The sequence below is a fragment of the Schistocerca americana genome, chromosome 5 (assembly GCF_021461395.2).
Source record: "Schistocerca americana isolate TAMUIC-IGC-003095 chromosome 5, iqSchAmer2.1, whole genome shotgun sequence".
Lineage (NCBI taxonomy): Eukaryota > Metazoa > Arthropoda > Insecta > Orthoptera > Acrididae > Schistocerca > Schistocerca americana.
This window is the reverse complement of record NC_060123.1, coordinates 675779870-675801470: the sequence shown is the minus strand read 5'-3', so window position 1 is coordinate 675801470 and position 21601 is coordinate 675779870. Positions and strand designations below refer to the sequence as shown.

The 21601-nt window shown below is 44.1% G+C and overlaps 1 non-coding gene across 1 annotated transcript; it reads left to right on the top strand.

Moving 5' to 3' along the window:
- The first annotated feature begins 17530 nt into the window (after nt 1-17530).
- Nucleotides 17531-17605, top strand: Trnat-ugu. The gene has a single exon. It is a non-coding gene; the product is annotated as a tRNA-Thr (tRNA).
- Nucleotides 17606-21601: the final 3996 nt, after the last annotated feature.

Below are 21601 nucleotides of genomic sequence, written 5' to 3'. Positions count from 1 at the left end.
TCATATAATTTTTAAATGAAATCTTTGCTGCAATTTGGACTTTTTTAAATGTTCAAAGACAAGTGTAGTAGAACTGTCTCAAAACTGAAAATTATAAAAAAAATGTAGTTTATTCATATTGTATTTAAGTAACAAATAAAGATTCTCCGTTAGGCTGCACAAATAAGTTTTGTTGCCTTTCCTCTACCACGTTTAACTAGAAAGATGTAATGTGTTAAATCTGAGCAAAACAGTACTGCTTGTGACAATAGTAGATGTGCTGACCGCAAAGTTAAGATGTTTACCATCACAGAATTTTTTTTTTACTCACGATATTTAAAGTTTCACAATATTTTCTTTTTTTTTTTCGAAGATATCGTTGTTAAGTGCGTACATGAAAGTATGTTCGTTTACAACTAACAGTAAGCAAATGCAAAATGTGGTTATACTGAAGAACGCTTACAGATATACTTAGAAAGGAAGCGAAATCTGTTTCTTAAACGTATTTACAGTCTCAATGTGAAAAAATCTTGTAGTTATAACTCACCTAATCCCTATACATACTTTATGCAAAATAAATAATTATGTCGGTTATGTCAGGACGCGAAAACCACTGCTCAGTGCAATATTTGTCAGTAAATTAACGGATTATATTTCAAACACGTTGAGGTTTTGAAAACTTTCTAGTGTTAACCTGCACGTGGAGATCTTTTTTACCACCATAATCCGTATCAGCAGAGCTGTATAACAAAGAGGAAATACACGGCATGGAAGGCGAGTGTAAAACCTATGCGACTGCAATACAGTCTGGATTTAAACAGTAACTCACGAGAAAGATTTGTGTGTTACTTTTCGTTTATTTAATTTCGCATATGATTGTGAGAAGTATCCCTATAGTAGAAATAAACTTGGTTTGTAGAATTACAGCAGCTAATCTACATTCTTCGATTGAAAACTCGGGAAAAACCGTAGCCGATCATAGTCTACAGTCAGCTGTGTGACGAACGCATTTCGCGAGCAACGCTCTAGCTGAACACAAATCAGCGTCATTCACGTCACGTAAGATACAGCGTTGCCAATTCCGCGACATGGACAGGTCAGTTAGCATTGTAGCGTCGCCTGCGACATCTGTTGACCGACGGGAAAACTATTTTTACGGTTGCCTGTTCCGCCGTAAGGGCGGTCAATCTGTTTCTTACGTGATCTGGGATTGGCACCTAAAATAACTCCAAAAGTATGATAGGAGCTGAAAAGTGTATGGGAGATAAGTTGCATGGTACAACGGTGGCGATAATATGACGTTAGTTTTTTGTTGCTAGGTGAGGTCGTGTCAACTTTGTTTTTCTTCTTAAATGGCATGCTGTAGTTTCGTGCTTATTTTCTGGTAGCAGCTATCGAGACGAATCCAATGACATGTAACAGTAAGGTCTCTGGAGGTCAACGACGGTCACACAGGTGGCATGAACGTCCATTTACAGAAGGTGTTCGAAGTGATCACCATTGGTATCAATGTAGTGGTGCAACCTTCTTATCATCGATTGAGTGGTATTCCTTATAGCATCGGCACTTGTCGAATGGCATGCTCTCACAATTCACTCTCGCATATCTTCCGCTGTAGTTGGAACGTCTATATAACAATGTCTTTTACGAATCTCCACAAGAAATAACCCAGAGGCGTCAAGTCTGGCGAACGAGCCAGCCACGACACATCTCCTAATTCAATGATTTGGCAATTGTCTCTGCTACTCATTTCTAGCCATTAGCGAGAAATGTGCCGGACACCCATAGTGTTGATACCACATTCTGTTCCTTGTTCCTAAAGGTATTTCTTCCAATAACAGACCTAACGTTTCTTGCAGGAATGTGGTGTTCTTCCTACCATTAAAATTTCCTTCGATGAAATAGGGGCCCATAATTCTGCCCTTCAGAATCCCACACCATACATTCACGGACCACGGTTTTTGATGCGCAACTTGCCGCAGCCAATATGGACTTCCAGTTGCCCAAGAATGCACGTTATGCAAATTAACATTTCCATGGTTCGTGATTGTAGCCTCGTCAGTAAATAATATCAGATTAATAAATGTGTTATCCTTCTGAATCTGAATTTGATCCCATAGGCAGAATTCAATACGACGCATACAATCCCTACCAGCTAATACTCATACGGTTATAGTTCGTGGGGACTTCAACCTTCCCTCGATATGTTGGCAAAAATACTTGTTGAAAACCGGTGGTAGGCAGAAAACATCTTCCGAGATTGTCCTAAATTCTTTCTCCGAAAATTATTTCGAGGAGTTAGTCCACGAACCCACGCGAATTGTAAATGGTTGCCAAAACATATTTGACCTCTTAGCCACAAACAATCCAGAGCTAATAGAGAGCAGCATGACTGATACAGGGATTAGTGAACACAAGGTCGTTGTAGCTAGGCTCAATACCGTTTCTTCCAAATCAACCAGAAACAAACGCAAAATAATTTTATTTAAAAAAGCGGATAAAGTGTCACTAGCAGCCTTCCTAAGAGACAATCTCCATTCCTTCCGAACTGACTATGCAAATGTAGACGAGATGTGGCTCAAATTCAAAGATATAGTAGCAACAGCAATTGAGAGATTCATACCTCATAAATTGGTAACAGATGGAACTGATCCCCCATGGTACACAAAACAGGTCCGAACGCTGTTGCAGAGGCAACGGAAAAAGCATGCGAAGTTCAGAAAAACGCGAAATCCCGAAGATTGGCTAAAATTTACAGACACGCGAAATTTGGCACGGACTTTAATGCGAGATGCCTTTAATAGGTTCCACAACGAAACATTGTCTCGAAATTTGGTAGAAAATCCGAAGAAATTCTGGTCGTATGTAAAGTACACAAGCGGCAAGACGCAGTGAATACCTTCGCTGTGCAGTGCCGATGGTACTGTTACCGACGACTGTGCCGCTAAAGCGGAGTTATTGAACGCAGTTTTCCGAAATTCCTTCACCAGGGAAGACGAATGGAATATTCCAGAATTTGAAACACGAACAGCTGCTAGCATGAGTTTCTTAGAAGTAGATACCTTAGGGGTTGCGAAGCAACTCAAATCGCTTGATACGGGCAAGTCTTCAGGTCCAGATTGTATACCGATTAGGTTCCTTTCAGATTACGCTGATACAATCGCTCGCTACTTAGCAGTCATATGCAACCGCTCACTCACCGATAGATGTGTACCGACAGATTGGAAAATTGCGCAGGTCGCACCAGTGTTTAAGAAGGGTAGTAGGATTAATCCATCGAACTACAGACCTATATCATTGACGTCGGTTTGCAGTAGGGTTTTGGAGCATATACCGTATTCAAACATTATGAATCACCTCGAAGGAAACGATCTATTGATACGTAATCAGCATGGTTTCAGAAAACATCGTTCTTGTGCAACGCAACTAGCTCTTTATTCGCACGAAGTAATGGTCGCTATCGACAAGGGATCTCAAGTTGATTCCGTATTTCTAGATTTCCGGAAAGCTTTTAACACCGTTCCTCACAAGTGACTTCTAATTAAGCTGCGGGCCTATGGGGTATCGTCTCAGTTGTGCGGCTGGATTCGTGATTTCCTGTCAGGATGATCGCAGTTCGTAGTAATAGACGGCAAATCATCGAGTAAAATTGAAGTGATATCAGGTGTTTCCCAGGGAAGCGTCCTGGGACCTCTGCTGTTCCTGATCTATATAAATGACCTAGGTGACTATCTGAGCAGTTCTCTTAGGTTGTTCGCAGATGATGCTGTAATTTACCGTCTAGTAAGGTCATCCGAAGACCAGTATCACTTGCAAAGCGATTTAGAAAAGGTTGCTGTATGGTGTGGTAGATGGCGGTGGACGCTAAATAACGAAAAGTGCGAGTTGATCCACATGGGTTCCAAAAGAAATCCGTTGTAATTCGATTACTCGGTATATAGTACAATTCTCAAGGCTATCAATTTAACTAAGTACCTGGTTGTTAAAATTACGAACAACTTCAGTTGGAAAGACCACATAGATAATATTGTGGGGAAGGCGAGCCAAAGGTTGCGTTTCATTGGCAGGACACTTAGAAGATGCAACAAGTCCACTAAAGAGACAGCTTACACTACACTCTTTCGTCCTCTGTTAGAATATTGCTGCGTGGTGTGGGATCCTTACCAGGTGGGATTGACGGAGGACATCAAAAGGGTGCAAAAAAGGGCGGCTCGTTATGTATTATCGCGTAATAGGGGAGAGAGTGTGGCAGATATGATACGCGAGTTGGGATGGAAGTCATTAAAGCAAAGACGTTTTTCGTCGCGGCGAGATATATTTACGAAATTTCAGTCACCAACTTTCTCTTCCGAATGCGAAAATATTTTGTTGAGCCCAACCTACATAGGCAGGAATGATCATCAAAATAAAATAAGAGAAATCAGAGCTCGAACAGAAAGGCTTAGGTGTTCGTTTCTCCCGCGCGTTGTTCGGGAGTGGAATGGTAGAGAGATAGTATGATAGTAGTTCGATGAACCCTCTACCAAGCACTTAAATGTGAATTGCAGAGTAATCATGTAGATGTAGATGTAGATGTAGATGTAGATGTGGTGACTGATATGGCAACGATGATATTTACGGCGGTGCAGAACACGAACAACACTACTTTGGCTGATGCCAAAGTCCCTTGCTATCTGACGCGAACACGAGGATCTGGAACCACAGAGGCAAGAGTACCAATTTCCGTTTCCTGGTTACTAACTTTCCTTTGCCGGATATGTTTCCTATGCGTTAAAGATCCAGTTTTTCTCAATTTGTCGTACACATATTTAAATGTACGACGTGTAGGGTGAGTACATTGAGGATATCTTTCAGCGTATAAGTCTCTAGCTCTCACTGAATTTCGTTAGCATTCTCCGTAAATGAAAGGAATACATCATACGCATTCGCTTGATTCGAAGGTACTACTCTTACCGTCCCTACTAGTGCTGTATTACGAAACCGTCGAATGGTGTTTACATGTCAATGGCACGTTACATAGATACGCCGTATTCGGCGAATATTTACTATTTGTACTATGTACGAGAGAGAATTGTCAGAGTATGTGCTTCGATAAGTGCCGATATGATAAGGAATACCACTCAATCCTTGATAAGAAGATTGCAGCACTGCTTTGATACCAATGTTCATCACATCGAACACCTTCTGTAAATGGACCTTTTTGACTTCGTTGACCTTCGAAGACGTTACTGTTACACATTATTGAATTGATAGCCGCTATCAGTAAGCACCAAGCTATAGCATCCCATTAAAAAAAAGTAGACCTTCATATCTCTGAAGCGACCCCACCTAGCAACAAAAAAACCACCGTCATATCACGGCCCCTGTTGTCCCACGCAACTTTTGTCCCACAAACGTTTCAGCTCCTATCATACTTTCGGAGTTATTCTAGGTGGGAATAGTTAGTGACTCACCCTGTATACTAATCTGTCACCTGATTGCACTATTGAGCGTATAGGTATAATATATCTGGTTGGTCTAAGTAATTTGAAATTAGTAATTTGCCCGCGTTTTACTGTTCAAGTTTCTTTCGCCGGTTAAGAAATGTGTAAACTTTTGTTGGCTGTAATTTAGTATGTCGTTCAAATATAAAGAACTGTCACGTGCCCTTGTTACTGTTTTACCGTACTTTAGATATTTTTTGCTGTAAAGGGTGTTCCCTTTACTCAACCATTACGTAAAATTTGGCTGGGTGGATGATCAATGAGTTGTTTATAATTCCAGTAGTATTATGTGCGCTGACCCTATGATTCTGGTAAACGGAGGACGTGTTTGTGAACTAACTGTTAACGTTCTGAGTGCGTCTGGAATACGAGTAACTTGCTTAATCTGTTGGCGTTGCTGTTGATCTGGAATTATTTAATAAAGTCAAGTGCTCTTGTTTGCCTCGGTCAAATAGTTACTTATTACCTGAAGTGACAGGAAGCCATGCAAATTTTGGTTTGTTGAGTCGGTATGAAAAGAAGCAATCATCTACTAGCTTAATTCACATGAGCTTAAATTACAAGGCTAAAATTAAATGGGTTTGTGGTGTTTAATGCCAAGGAATAATTCTAGTACTTGTAATTACTTTTAATCGCAAATTTTATTTGTGTGTGTGTGGGTGGGGGGGGGGGGAGGGAGGAGTACTTAGCGTTTGTTGCCGTTATTAAAGATCTTAATTAAGCGCTGTGACTTCTTGTCTGTGCCTGCAGCTAACAGGTTTATGTTACAGGTATCATAAGTTATTCAACCAGAAGAGCACAGACGTGGACTATTGAAAAGAGAAAGGCCAGCATTCAAGGACCTAGCAGTTGTAAACCTAATACCAATATTTTGGCGCGTAACCTCCCCCCATCCCCATCATCCACCCACTTTCCACAAGTTAAGTACTGTTGTTTACACCTTAGTTGTCAGTGAATTCCCAAAGATTGTATCTGTTGCTTAATTGATTGTCGTGAGTGATTTCTCGAGTCAGATGTTTCTGAAACTAAGACTTGTAATTATTTGTTTTAAGGATAAATTTCGTACTTGAGGATTCTTGGGATTCTTGGAATTCTTTGTTCGTATTTTTTTGTCAATATTATTTTACTGTCAGGAATCAGAGTTGTAAAGTCTATAATATTCTTCAATGCTGGTTATGAGAGTTTGTTTAAAGTTGCCTGAACTTTCCATCTTTGTTCTGCTGTTTAAAGTTTTTAAGAGACTAACAATAAATATGGTTTTAAGGCATGTTTGTTAAGTGGCTTGGCACCTTACCGACCCCCTCCCACTCCTGCCATTTCAAACTGTATGAAACACCGAAACCCCAATTTTTGTTGCCCTGAAAGACGTGAGATAGGCAACCAACGGCTTGTATTGAACCCCAGGGTTAGCCGTTCATAATACAGATAGTATAGTTCAGAATTGTCCATACTTTGCGCAAGGAAGAGGGTTAAGTCTGTGAGCACAGCCTGCGACTGAGCATCTGCCTGACTGTAGATAGACTACAGTTGTCTCCGCCGCGGTACTTGCACGGAGGGTGCGGTAAGCCCATTGCCACTGCAGCCAATCGCCCCGGGATAAATCTCTGGTACTCATTTGATAGCAGGTTGGGAAACCTGTTGTCGTCCTGGAGGGAATGGTACGGGGAAACGTCCCCGGCTCTCTCTGGGATTGAACCTCGGGCCTCCAGAGCCGGAGTCTACAGCTCTATCCGCTAGATCACCTTTGCGTAAAGTCTTGTAAACCACTAAAGTCACCTCGACTGCTTCTGACGAGGCAGGATGTAAGATGGCTTGAAAGTGATTGTGTCCCACAATGCAGAAACTGTTGTGATATAAGCTTTCGATTCGTGATAATCAGTCCTTATTCCTAATTTTGAATGGGCGGGGTTTGCACGCCAGAACGCCTTGTGTTGATAAAACAGATTTTATAAAACACAGACACTAAAATAAGACTCATGGAAGCGATATTAGAGCCCTTTCAGAATAAAAAATGAGACCCACAGATCACGTAGCTGGAGTCTCTCAAGTACTCTTCGGTGTCTTTCAACAGAAGTTAATACAGGAGTGACGCAAGCAAATAGTTATCCTTGATCGTCCAGTCACAGTAGGTAGAGCCAAAGGAGAACTAGCGTTATACTGCCCCTTTTTGAGGATTTTCTTACAGTCTTGACTGGTGACATCACAATATTTCAAACTCACGTTAAAATCTTATGAGATATATACACGGTGTTTCACTAAATGCGTTTGCTTCTGTAAGTTACGAAGTAATAGGCAACGGAAATATTTATTGCGGTAGGTCACCATAAGACACGTTACAATTTGTGCGGAGCTATGGACATACACTCCTGGAAATGGAAAAAAGAACACATTGACACCGGTGTGTCAGACCCACCATACTTGCTCCGGACACTGCGAGAGGGCTGTACAAGCAATGATCACACGCACGGCACAGCGGACACACCAGGAACCGCGGTGTTGGCCGTCGAATGGCGCTAGCTGCGCAGCATTTGTGCACCGCCGCCGTCAGTGTCAGCCAGTTTGCCGTGGCATACGGAGCTCCATCGCAGTCTTTAACACTGGTAGCATGCCGCGACAGCGTGGACGTGAACCGTATGTGCAGTTGACGGACTTTGAGCGAGGGCGTATAGTGGGCATGCGGGAGGCCGGGTGGACGTACTGCCGAATTGCTCAACACGTGGGGCGTGAGGTCTCCACAGTACATCGATGTTGTCGCCAGTGGTCGGCGGAAGGTGCACGTGCCCGTCGATCTGGGACCGGACCGCAGCGACGCACGGATGCACGCCAAGACCGTAGGATCCTACGCAGTGCCGTAGGGGACCGCACCGCCACTTCCCAGCAAATTAGGGGCACTGTTGCTCCTGGGGTATCGGCGAGGACCATTCGCAACCGTCTCCATGAAGCTGGGCTACGGTCCCGCACACCGTTAGGCCGTCTTACGCTCACGCCCCAACACCGTGCAGCCCGCCTCCAGTGGTGTCGCGACAGGCGTGAGTGGAGGGACGAATGGAGACGTGTCGTCTTCAGCGATGAGAGTCGCTTCTGCCTTGGTGCCAATGATGGTCGTATGCGTGTTTGGCGCCGTGCAGGTGAGCGTCACAATCAGGACTGCATACGACCGAGGCACACAGGGCCAACATCCGGCATCATGGTGTGGGGAGCGATCTCCTACACTGGCCGTACACCACTGGTGATCGTCGAGGGGACACTGAATAGTGCACGGTACATCCAAACCGTCATCGAACCCATCGTTCTACCATTCCTAGACCGGCAAGGGAACTTGCTGTTCCAACAGGACAATGCACGTCCGCATGTATCCCGTGCCACCCAACGTGCTCTAGAAGGTGTAAGTCAACTACCCTGGCCAGCAAGATCTCCGGATCTGTCCCCCATTGAGCATGTTTGGGACTGGATGAAGCGTCGTCTCACGCGGTCTGCACGTCCAGCACGAACGCTGGTCCAACTGAGGCGCCAGGTGGAAATGGCATGGCAAGCCGTTCCACAGGACTACATCCAGCATCTCTACGATCGTCTCCATGGGAGAATAGCAGCCTGCATTGCTGCGAAAGGTGGATATACACTGTACTAGTGCCGACATTGTGCATGCTCTGTTGCCTGTGTCTATGTGCTTGTGGTTCTGTCAGTGTGATCATGTGATGTATCTGACCCCAGGAATGTGTCAATAAAGTTTCCCCTTCCTGGGACAATGAATTCAAGGTGTTCTTATTTCAATTTCCAGGAGTGTAGTTTATTGTCTTATTATCCAAAGAGTTACAGCAAAAAGATACAATTTTTAAGAGTAACAACAGTTGTTTCTATCATGCCCTGGAATCAGTAACGCCAGCTGTGAATACATCAATTTAAATTACATTCCTATCACTTTTAGTTTGGGAGCTACAACCCTTCAAAGTTTCAGGGGCAGATACCACACGATGTACATAACACATGGCTGTGTGGTGTGTGGTAGATGTTCTGGTGGTGGGAAGTTTATTTAAATGAGATGTTCAAATGTGTGTCCATGTTCCTGAACGCACAATGCAATGCGCCTTGTAAAGGATCTGCAGAAGAGATGTAATATCGCCGGTGTCACCGAGCAACATGCGTCCTCGATGCGCCGTTTTAGATCATCTGAGGACGTGGGCTCGGTGACATAAACACGATCCTTTAGATGGTTCAAATGGCTCTGAGCACTATGGGACTTAATAGCTGTGGTCATCAGTCCCCTAGAACTTAGAACTACTTAAACCTAACTAACCTAAGGTCATCACACACATCCATGCCCGAGGCAGGATTCGAACCTGCGACCGTAGCGGTCGCGCGGTTCCAGACTGTAGCGCCTAGAACCGCTCGGCCACTCTGGCTGGCATCCTTTAGATATCCCCACAAAAAGAATCTAGTGTTGTTAAATCGGGCGAACTTGCGGGCCATGAATGAGAACCATGGCGCCCCAACCACCTTCCTGCAAACCTGTTGTTTAGTTCTTCCACAACAGCACGCGCAGAATGTTCTGGGTGACCATCGTGCTGCATCCACATATGTACTCTCGTGTGTAGACACACATGTTTAAGGAGACCACCCAAACGGTAGACTACAAACGCGCGATATAACTCGCCTTTCAGTGTACCTGGGTATAGTGTGGACCGATGATTTCATCCCCAAGGATTCTACGCCATACATTAATAGACCACCTACGTTGACGGTCGACAGGTCGTACCCACAGAGGATTGTCAGTGGCCCAGTAGTGCACGTTATGGCGGTTCACTGCACCCTAATTTGTGAACGTGGACTCATCAGAGAACATAACACTTTGTGAAGACTCCAGCGTGAAATTACGCATGGCCCATTCACAGAATGTAGCTCTCACACAGAAATGAATCCAATGCAGCTCCTGGGTTAGTGACAGGTGGTACGGGGCAAACATGTGGCCGTGTACTATACGCCACACAGATGTGTGATTGACACCAGCGACTGCAGCAACGTCTCGTAAGCTGACATGAGGATTATGGTGTACTCCAGCTCAAACAAACACCTCCGTCTCCTTACGTCTTTCAGTTATTCGTCTGTTACTGCGGCGCATTACCAAGCTGCCTGTTTCCTGAAGCCGTTGTTCGGCACTTAAGAACTTAATGCCTGCCGGAGCTCTTCGCCCAGAATATCTCACGGCGTACGCCATTGCTGCTTCAGTGGCATCGTGTCGGCACTTCCCGAGCATCAGCAACATGTCAACGTCCTCGTTGTTCGTGTACGCCATCTTCATCCGTTGCCAGTAACTGTGGTATATTGAGCCCCGTTTGTTTGTGCGGCTCGAACTGTCGGGTATACGGCCGTGTGCGGCGACAGTCGGCAGTCTAACAGCGCATCGAGGAAGCTTCTCGCTCCGTGACACCGGCGACGTTACAACTCGGCCGCACCACCGCTACGGTCGCAGGTTCGAATCCTGCCTCGGGCATAGATGTGTGTGTGATGTCCTTAGGTTAGTTAGGTTTAACTAGTTCTAAGTTCTAGGGGACTTATGACCTCAGCAGTTGAGTCCCATAGTGCTCAGAACCATTTGAACCGTAACTTACAGAGGCAAGCACATTTAGTGAAACACCCTATATAGCCACTGAAGACCAAAGAAACTGGTACACACGCCTGATAACGTATCGGGCCCCCGCGAGCACGCAGAAGTGCCGCACCACGACGTGGCATAGACTCGGCTAATGTCTGAAGTATTGCTGGAGTTGATTGACGCCATGAATCCTGCAGGGCTGTCCATAAATCCGTAAGAATACGAGTAGTTGGAGATCTCTCCTGAAAAGCACGTTGCAAGGTACCCCAAATATATTTAATAAGGTTCATGTCTGGGAGTCTGGTGGCTAGCGGAAGTGTTTAAACTCGTGTCACATGTCAGAGTCGTATCTAGACGTATCAGGGGTCTCACAGCACTCCAACTGCACAGGCCTCACACCATTACAGAGCCTTCGCCAGCTTGAACAGTTCCTTCCTGGCATTCAGGGTCCATGGATTTATGATGATGTCCCCATACCACTGCACGTCCATCCCCTCGAAACAATTTGAAACGAGACTCGTCAGAACAGGCAACATGTTTCCACTCATCAACAGTCCATTGTTGGTGTTGATGGGCCCAGCCGAGGCGTAAAGCTATGTGTCGTGCAGTCATGAAGGGTACGCGAGTGAGCCCTCGCCTCCGAAAGCCCATATCGATGATGTTTCATTTGAATGGTTATCACGCTGACCCTTGATGGTCCAACATTGAAATCTGCACCAATTTGCTGAAGGGTTGCACTTCTGTCACGCTGACCGATTCTCTTCAGTCGTCGTTGGTCCCGTTCCTGCAGGTTCTTTATATATATATATATATATATATATATATATATATATATATATATATATATATATATATATATCGAGAAAGAATACGGCAAGACCTGGCGAATCCAACAGTTCAGCAATATCAGAAAAAGCATTTCGTAAAAATGAAACTGAATAGAAAACGAGAATGCTAAAACTAAATCAATAAAAAAAGAACGTGGAAAACTATCTGTAACAAGTTCATCTCCAAACATACAGAACTGAAGTATTAAACTCTTTCACTAAACCAAATATCTCTGTCTCAAAATAATATTGAACAGGAAAGTATACATGAGAAGCACTCAGAAACCAATCTTGACTCGACTCCGCAATGGGTTTGCGACGAGGTCAGCCTCAGAATTATGCAAGTAATGCAGAATGCATTCACAGGGGCATCAGAAAAAGAAGATTAAAATTTTGCTGTCATATCGTCAGAATGAAACCATATAGATGAAACGGCAGATAGTTGAATTTTTGAAATTACGGGTAAAGTAAAAAGAGACAACAACAAATAAAAGACTATCTGTTTTTTACTAGCCTACTGAAAGTACAGTGAAGTAGTTTACTCGCGTTAAGAAACCGTAGCAGAGATGTCTTATGTTTTTGCGCGTTGTACCACCAGGCACTACTTACATCTGTTTGAGATTTCTTCAAGGAATTTTGCCAGTAATTCAGAACGGATCTGATTCTGCATAAACGTGCAAATATGACGTTCGAACGCCCCATTTTAGAAGTGTACATTTTTTATTTTCCACTTGGACAACTTTAGTAATATTTAAGAAACACTTACATTTATGAACTCAGCAACAAAGGAATAATAAATTAAGCGACGGTGGTAGTGGATTACGGTAAAGAGAGGAATAATGGATGACATGCTGACCTGTGAGGTGTCGCAGTTATATAATTTTTTAAATTATAATTATTGTTTAGTCTCAGTTCCAGTTAGTCACCCTTGATAACTACTTTAGACCAAATTTAATTATCATCTTCAGATTAGACTTGTTTCAGCTTTTAGAGCCTTCCCGTTCTTTTCTCCATTTCTGAGTAGGAAATATATGGCTGTGCTTGTCCGCGAAGGGCACATTTTTTTAATACAGTCAGTTATTACAACCGATGTTACATCCTAAAACATTATTCACACTCTCGTGTAACACACACACTCACACACACACACACACACACATGCAGCAGGGTAAGAATGATCGAGGCAGATGAGCATGTTAGAACTACAATAAAATGCAGTTCAAAAAGAGCAAGGTATGCTGTATCGCATTTATCATTTTTTATTATTGTTAGGAAATAGTGACAATTTTAAAATAAGACTGATCTGAAGATCATTAAATGTGCTATTTGAACTAGTTATCGAGTGTCATCAGTAGCAACTGAGACTGTTACAATAAGAATTAAAATAAAAGAGAGGAATGTTTGTACTTCGGTGGGAATCTCTGAAGGTAGAAAAGCGAGGAAAAACAAATGAAATGATCATATGGCTTCAAAGCCCATGAAACACCGCCAGGGGTTCTTCGGCCACTAGTTCTGTCTCTTCCTATTGGGCGACAATACGGTGATTTGAGTGTCCGAGGGCGACGAGATAAAATACACAAACACTTACACATCACAGTTCAGAGCGAAGAGAACCGCCGGCCCAACCAGGAAGAGAACCCGGAGCCCTGTGATCTAAAGGCAACCACGCTAACCTCTAGACCACTGGCTAACGACAGCGACAAAGAAGAGCTGGCCAATCGTGATAGGAATACGTTCCATTTTGTGGGAAGGATACGGTTTTCGTAGGCGCAACACTATGTGACTTGTGGGTCTTGAAACTTGCGTATTTTTGCACAACGGTTTTGAAGACTTTAAGAAAATCACCTACTAGTTGTAATGCTAGCAACCATCTTCATTGTGGTCAGCGGAAATGGCGTTGTTGAGGGCCACAGTTTAGTTTTATGGAAGCGCGTCCTCCTCGAAACATTCGTAAACCTATATTAGAATGGATGAATGTGTAGTGTCTTAGTAGAAAATATTAATATTTTTTTGGTTAGTGTCTTTTGGAAGCAGAATTTATTATTGTCATGGACACAAAAATTTTTCTGCAAGTGGTGTACCTTATAAATGTCTAAAGGTTGTACGCTCTTTAAGATAAGGAAGTTTCATACTTCTTCTATAAACGTGAAAGTAATTGTATGGGTTCTTGTTGGTACACTTTTGCATTAAACGTAGGCTACAGAAACAATATCTGTTCTACTCAGTACTTTATATATCGAAAGTAATTGGAGCTTACATCTTTAAAAGTATTCAAGTAGATGTGGTCCGTCTGTGCAAGAAAAACAATCTCGCGACGTTAAGCGTCTGCATCTACGTGAGCATAAAGTATGAATTAGACACCACAAAAACACGGTTTCAATACAGCAAAATATACTCCATGAATCAGTAATATTGTTAAGGTTCAATGTATTTCATTTTACACCAGCATAAACTGAGAATTAATTGTTTTACCTTAAGCCTTGAGCCAAGCCATTATCAATTCTGGACTTTTTACTTACGTCAGCCCTATACGTTTTGTAGAAAAATATTTGTGACAGTCAGATCTGAAAACTCATGTGGAATGATAATATAACTGTCTGTACGCTTTAGGTTGCGCTATTTCATAATTAATTACTGAAAACTAAAATTTCGGCGTAATGGCGGACAACAAGGAGACCATCGATGTTCCGTTCGCATCCGCATCAGCGTGCACTAAAAATACTGAAAACTCAAGAATGTCACAAATGGGAATTACATTTCTATAAATGAAAACATGTAACCACATTCACCGCTAACTCTCTATTCAAGAATAAATCAGAATAACAGACCCGAGTACAGCAATTCGCTGTTACTAACATCGAGTACCTCAGATCAATAGCGAGTGAACAAAACGACCAGACAGCAGCAAGAGAGAGCGAAACGAACAGAACAGAGAGCGATTACATGTTGGCTTCTTCTATATACATCCTTCTCATAATCATTAGAAATCATAATGGAAATATTTACTAAATGTACATAATTACAGATTTCATCACTGTTTCTAGTATCAGAATAGTAATTCACTTTTAACAACAGTCCATACAGTATGTATATTTTATATTTAGCTGTCAAAAGTGTCCATGGGGACGCTATAAATGGATATGTGAACTCTGCTCTTCTGGTTTACGAAGCACTAACCACTGAGCTACAACATTTTCTTCGAAGTTATGACAGAGAAAAGAGTTCATAACTAAACTCTGAAGACCTATTATGTCCCGTAAAATAAACTTCTGTTTCGTGAAGCTTTCCGTTGACTACGGGAACAGTCTGTAGTAACGGTTAACAGAGTAACATTAAATAACGTAATGTGCCAGTGTGTGTTTTCGGGGTCACTGTAATTGACATCCGTCTCTGTAATACCCCGGAATGCCTGCCTCTCAGAAAGGCGACAGTCAGCTCCCCCAGAAATAGACTCGCGTTGCGCAGGACGAGTCGGAGTTAAGAATTTGGCGCCGACCCCGGGAGCTGACTTCTCTTTCTGACGTCCCATTATCTACTTTTACGACATCGTAGTTTTCGCGACAGACATCACGGGTAATATATTCTTGGTAAGCACGCCGAGTCAGCTCCAAGGAAGAATCTCCGGTTTTGGTCACTTTACGTCAACGTCCCGAGTACGACCCTGCATACTGCGAGCGTTAAGAAGTGATCTGTACGAAGTATTGTAGTTGGCACCACCTGAACTTTAATTTCATGATGATGCTCGAACACAGTGACTGTGGATTCAATAACTTAAAAGAAAATGAAGTGGCCATCAAGGAATGAGTACGAATCTTAAAAAATAATGAGCCAACATGTAAAGCGACAATATTTCACAGAGTTTTAATGTGCCAGGAAGTATCAAATAAAATACCTATTAAAATACTTCTGGGTGCACCTTGCGTCATCAAATAAGATACTTAAAATATTAGAATACTAAAATATACAACGTTTCGGCCACGTTGCAAGGTCCTTTCTCAGATCGTACATTAATTTATCAATAGGAGAGGGCTTATTAATGTATTTTATTCCTTGCTGTGTCATAAGACCACCGACGGTAAAGTTCCTAGATTGTTATTGGCCCTAAGAGATCTCCGGCTGGTGTTAGGGCAGATGGACTGGCTGTACGGCAGATTATTCAGAGGTTCCCTAATTGTTGGTAAGTGGTAGCGCATCGCGAATCGGCGATAAGCTGGCGGGGGCCGTGTTTTCCTGCTTTTAGGCGGATAAAATAGTCTTCCTGTAACACCATTAATTTAAGGAGTGTTTAAGATCTGTAAGAAAAGCTGCCCCCTCAGGCTCACCATTAATAAGATCGACTAATCCATTGTACAAAGAAAACTACGTACCATTGTAAGACACACAGAATCAAATGTGAATGATTAAACTAACTTGGTCAACCTTATGCAAGAGTAGCACGCATAACAAACTGATATAATAGCCAACTTCTCTCTTTACCAACGTACCAAAAGATCAGACTGTTCAAATTCTTCAGGAACGAATATCACCTAACAGCTGTGACCTCTTGCGATTATGTTTCTATTAAACCTTTTTCAAAAATGGTTCAAATGGCTCTGAGCACTATGCGACTTAACTTCTGAGGTCATCAGTCGCCTAGAACTTAAAACTAATTGAACCTAACTAACCAAAGGACATCACACACATCCATGCCCGAGGCAGGATTCGAACCTGCGACCGTAGCGGTAGCTCGGTTCCAGACTGTAGCGCCTAGAACCGCACGGCCACTCCGGCCGGCAAACCTTTTTTCACTTGGCGTAGTGAAAATTATGAGGGACGGATGGAGTGGCAATACAATCCGTCTTGTCTCTGTCAACACCCGACGTTTTCATACAAGCTTTTGAAAAAACTACAGGAACTGGAAAAACACGGAGGCTCAGAAGTGTTCCGTTCTAGAAACAATGCTGCCCGAGCTCACGGCGTTAACTTTGCAAACAAGGAACGAAAGAATTGTTTAACACCTTATCAGACATCGGACACGATAGCACAACAATTAGCAGCGCTATAAGAAGTTCAACTTTAAGCTAGGCAAACAAAATGAAGTAAATGCTTCTGGTAGCGCACATGCCATACACAAGTGCGTCTGGTATCGAGTAGCAAAATGTTCCTCTTAGTAGGCTTTAAAACAGTATTCCTGAGTAGCCACAAGATCCATAATTTTTTAGGTTCGAATAAGGATGAAATTATGGTTAAATGGACACCCTAGGTGCAAGCAGGCGTTGATGTACTTCATTGGGGACATATTGAAAATGTGTACCCCGACTGGGACTCGAACCCGGGATCTCCTGCTTACAGGGCAGACGCTCTATCCATCTGACCCATTTCATTTCTAGCAAAGCTGCATTGTCATCTACGGCAACTGTTCTTTCGGGAACACATACTACCGTCATATATAGTTAAAATGTGGCTTCCTGACCATTGACCTTCTTGTGCGAACGCACGCGTAATGCCCGAACTCGTACGGGACGTGGTACATTAATCTGCCAGGAGTAATAGCTATGATGGGCAAACATCTATTAGGCGCACTACGAATGTAGTGGTGTGGACATTTTGGGAATGTAGGTCTCACGGGGAGCGTGCAAGGGATACGTCCCTGCAGGCGCAGTATCCTCTGTGCCCTCGGTGGCTCAGATGGATAGAGCGTCTGCCATGTAAGCAGGAGATCCCGGGTTCGAGTCCCGGTCGGGGCACACATTTTCAACATGTCCCCAATGAAGTACAACAACGCCTGCTTGCAGCTAGGGTGTCCATTTAATTATCATTTCATTTCTAGCAAAGCTGCATGGTCATCTACGGTAACTGTTCGTTCGGGAGCAGATGCTACCGTCATATATCGAATAAGGATGCAGTAAAAGCTCTGAACGAGGCAAGTGTATATGAGATATGTGTGTGCAGTGCTGCCTACACTGAGGACCTGCATAGCAGAGCATGAGCGTTATGTTCGGCTGGGGTAGCACAACAGGTCGGCACTTGTGGAGAACCGATGCAGTTGTGGACAATGCATGAAGTGTCTTTCAGCTCGCATGGACGCACGCACAAAAAATAAGAGAGGCAATCGAAATCCTGACAAAATGAAAAAGGGAGACGGCTACAGGCTTTCAGTGTAATGGATGCCAGAGTTTCCTATAATACGTGCTGCATGTAATCGCAGGACAGAGGCGTCATCGGACACTGCCATGACCAGCTAAACAGTGCATGCACAACTGGTGTAGTTTCTTCGCAATGGGCAGCAGGAAAATGTGGCTCCCACCATCTCGTCGTTGATCAAGTGTGGGCTACCAATTACCAATATGAGAAATGCGCGAATAGTCACACATCCTCTATCTCTCTCCTAACATCCATCAGTGATACTTTCGGGCAGTAAAATTTTGAGAAATTTGACGACAGTGGTCTTGTGACAGCGTTAGAAAAGCAATGTACTGAAGCGCCCACGTCTCAGTCAGGCCACACCTCGAGGAGTGCCGCTACAATACGGCAAAAAAGTTGTATATTTCAGTATTACAGCATTTTAAGTATTTTCTGAGATGACATGGCAGCAGACGCAGGAGGATTTTAATAAAGCCTCCATACATGTGTTAAAATAGGTGAGAACTGTCACGTGAAGCATTCGTATAGAGAAGATAGGGGAAGTAAACTTATATAAGCAGAAATGGCTAACAGATCTCGGGAAAGGAATATCTTTCTAGGAACTGGACGAAACAGCGAAGAATAGTACATGGTGAAGAACTAAGACAGATTTGTACATGGTAACTCGAATTATTATAAATTTTACCAAGACAGATTACAAGCTTACACCGTCCTCTTGTTGGTTAGAGCAATTTTGTCGACGTAGTAACGATAAATACGGAACTGTATTGAGCCACATGAACATCGGCAGAAGCTTGAGATCTGTGTTTGCGAAAGCAATAATAATAGCTATATCTCTGCAATAACCCGTTCAGTTACTTGCCTTTACACTTATATTTATATATGTTGTATGGTATTTGTCCAGGTCTATGACTATATCACAAAATTTATGAAAGTACTTTCGGCTACAGTCACTTTTATTATACAATATTTATTAGTACGACGCGTTTGGGCACCATGCTGCTATCATATAGTGCTTTATTGTGACAATATTTACATACAGATTCCTTTAGAGAATGATGAGGTCTGCTTGCACGTTGCTCGTTCGTGGGTGGTCGCTTACAATTCGATAACTGCTTGTTACTGTAAAACAGTGTTTGATACAAGAGGCGGTCGAAAAGATTTTAGTCCGAGATACACTATGTGATCAAGAGTATCCGGACACATGGTTGAAAATGGCTTACAAGTTCGTGGTGCCCTCCATCGGTGCTGCTGGAATTCAATATGGTGTTTTTTTGTGGTTTTAGGGCGCCCCAACTACAATGGTCATTAGCGCCCAGACTACGTTAGGAATGCACCGCGAGGCACCAGTTTAAAACAGCAACTAAAAGGGAAAACACGATAAAACACTGATTGACAGGCATAGGATTACAAAGACAGCATAATCAAATGTCCTTAGACAGATTTGTCAAGTTGATAAAACGAAGAACGCGAGCAGCTGCTCCTGGGGCATCCGCTAAAATGGCATCCAGAGTACATGGCAGGCCAAGATCAAGACGCAGTGTATTAAAATCCGGACAGGACGTTAAAATGTGGCGGACCGTCAGCAATTGCCCACATGGGCAGAACGGCGCCGGCGCAGCCGTCAGCAGATGGCGATGGCTGAACCGCCAGTGTCCAATTCGTAACCGGGCCAAAACGACCTCCTCCCGCCGAGAAGGGCGTGAGCAGAACGTCCAAGCCGCGGGAAGAGGTTTCAAGGCCCGAAGCTTGTTGTCCGTATGTGCAGCCCAATCGGCATGCCACAGTGATAAAATGCGCCGACAACGACCCTGCTACAATCTGATGAAGGGACACAACAGGAAGCTGTCCGAGGCTGGAGGACCGCAGCCTTGGCCGCGGCATCTGCAGCTTCGTTCCCAGGGATACCGACATGGCCAGGAACCCACATAAAGCTAACCGGAGAATCGTCGTCCACCAGCTGCTGAAGAGAGCGTTGGATCCGGTGCACGAAAGGGTGAACCGGATACGGATCACTGAGGCTCTGGATGGCGCTCAGGGAATCGGAGCAGATGACATAAGCAGAATGTCGGTGGCGGCAGATGTAAAGAACAGCCTGGTAGAGGGCAAAGAGCTCAGCTGTGAAGACCGAAAATGGCCATGGAGCCAGTGTTTGAAACTTTGTGCCCCGACAATAAAAGAACACCCGACCCCGTCATTGGTCTTAGTGCCATCTGTATAAATGAAGGTCATATTAATGAACTTCGAACGAAGTTCGACAAAACGGGAGTGGTATACCGAACCGAGGGTAACGTCCTTTGGGAGCGAGCTGAGTTCAAGGTGAACGCGAACCTGAGCCTGGAGCCAAGGTGGCGTGTGGCTCTCGCCGACTCTAAAGGTTGCAGGGAGTGAAAAATCAAGGTGTTGAAGGAGGCGACGAAAGCGAACTCCAGGGGGTAGCAGGGCAGAGACATACAACCCGTATTGACGGTCGAGAGGGTCGTCAAAAAAGGAATGATAAAACCGGTGGTCGGGCATTCACAGTAGTCGACCGGCATACCGACAAAGCAGAATATCGCGCCGGTAGGTGAGTGGCAATTCACCGGCTTCAGCATGAAGACTCTCGACGGGACTAGTATAAAACGCTCCGATCGCAAGACGTAAACCCCGATGTTGTATGGAGTTGAGGCGGCGTAAGATGGACGGCCGTGCAGAGGAGTATACGAAGCTCCCATAATCCAGCTTGGAGCGGACGATCGACCGATATAGGCGAAGTAGGACGGTTCTATCAGCTCCCCACGACATACCACTGATAACACGGAGGACATTTAGAGAACGGGTACAACGGGCAGACAAATATGACACATGTGGAGACCAGCTAAGTTTCCTGTCAAATGTAAGACCTAAAAATTTTGTTGTCTCCACGAATGGGAGAGCAACGGGACCGAGTCGTAAGGACGGTGGGAGAAACTCTTTGTAGCGCCAGAAGTTAATAGAGACCGTCTTCTCGGTAGAAAAACGGAAGCCATTGGCGACAGCGACACTCCAGGAGTAAAGACGGTCGAGACAACGCTGAAGATAGCGCTCCAGGAAACATGTACGCTGCGCGCTGCAATAGATGGTAAAATCGCCCACGAAAAGGGAGCCTGATACATCAGCTGGGAGGCAATCCATTATTGGATTGATCGCTATGGCGAAGAGAGCGACGCTCAAAACTGAGCCCTGTGGCACCCCATTCTCCTGGCGAAAGGTGTCCGACAGGACAGAACCCACACGTACCCTGAACTGTCGATCCATTAAAAAGGAACGAATAAAAAGAGGGAGGCGACCGCGAAGGCCCCATGCATGCATGGTGCGGAGAATGCCCGCCCTCCAACAGGTGTCGTAAGCCTTCTCCAAATCAAAGAACACAGCCGCGGTCCCGCGGTCGGGCGCTTCCGCAAGAAGTTATTCATAATGAAGGTCGACAAGGTAACCAGATGGTCAACAGCAGAGCGGCGCCTACGAAATCCACATTGTACATTGGTAAGTAGGCGTCGAGATTCGAGCAGCCAAACCAAACGAGAGTTAATCATTCGCTCCATCACAGACACAGCTGGTATGCGAGATGGGTCGATAAC